This window comes from Brassica oleracea, chromosome C3, assembly GCF_000695525.1.
Source record: "Brassica oleracea var. oleracea cultivar TO1000 chromosome C3, BOL, whole genome shotgun sequence".
In the NCBI taxonomy this organism is placed as follows: domain Eukaryota; kingdom Viridiplantae; phylum Streptophyta; class Magnoliopsida; order Brassicales; family Brassicaceae; genus Brassica; species Brassica oleracea.
In genome coordinates, this window is record NC_027750.1 from 7,180,906 (window position 1) to 7,182,346 (window position 1,441).

Here is a 1,441-nt window from a genome sequence, read left to right on the forward strand (position 1 = left end):
AAAATATTTTTTATTTTTGTTCTTTTATTTAAACTTATAATATTTTTTTAATAAATGAATGTGTTGATAACAAGAGTCTAAAATTCATATAATATGATCCTAAAATAAAGAATTATGTTTTTTGGTATAAAACCAAATAAACCGAAAACCGACGGTATATAAACCGAACCGAACCGAAATAAATATGGATTTAGAATGCTAGTTATATTTTACTAACCGAAATACCGAAAACCGAAAAAAAACCAAACCTAAACCGAACCGATATCCGGATTGAACAATCCCTAACTTTACGTTGCTTCAAAAAGTAATTCATGTTTGCTTACTTTTAGTCCGGAAAGGAAAAGAGTTTGAAAGTAGAATTTGCAAGAGCATGATTATTGGGGGTTCTTAGTAGAATATAACTAAAACCGGTTTTTAAATATCTTATTTAATTTGTTCCTAATTACCGGATTTTAATTTGTTCTGTTTTACCTCATGTCCTCCAAGTAAGCCCATTTATACAATTAGAGTTTTACGTGTAGGCCCATGAAACAACCGAATGTTGTTGGATCGTTTAGTTACCCTCGTAAGCCACGTGTTATCTTTCATTTGGAAAGACTTTATAATGCGCCGCGCGCACGGTTGAAGTTAGCAATATTTGTAGGATTTCACCCGCGAGAAGAAAAAAAAATTAATTGTAAAGTTAATAATCAATTAAGAAAAATAGGTTGTGAATGAAGAGGGAACTTGTGTATATTATTAAGTCGACTAACTGGTCTTTATATACATATGGTAATGACGGTCTAAGTACTGAATCGACATGAGATCGTACTTATCTTTAACTAGATAATGACTAGCAATACGTAAGATAAACACCAACTATAATGTGGATAAACACAAGAGTAGATAGGCGCCAGTATGATCCTGCGGATGGGCTTGGCCCGTCTTGCTACACGGGCTGATAAATGAGTCGATCACTAAATGGTTTATAACACTCCCCCTTGATCGACACATCCGGTCAAGGTTCATTCATGCTTTGGATGTTGCCTCATTAAAACATCTCTTGACAAACCCAAAACCCAATGTGGTAAAAAGGGAAAACAAGACAGGAAAAAGAGTACAACACATGAACTCCCCCTGATGAATGCATCACTGTAGTAGACGCATTCCCATCTGGTATCCGAGTCTTCTTGAACGTTGAAGTTGCCTATGACTTGGTGAAGATGATCAGCTGGATTCTCCTTGAATGAACTTGTAAGTCTTGGACGTTGGTATGTCTTTTGGAACTCCATTAAGATGTGGTCAGGATGTACATCTTTGCTGCTGATCACTCCATGTCTTGGTTGAACTGATGGTGCTTCAAACGGTGCTCGGATGGACTTTATAATCTGCAATAAAACTTTACTTGCAGGTCCTATTTCATGTCCCACGAATTCTCTTTGGTTATATGGCTTTCCCAAAA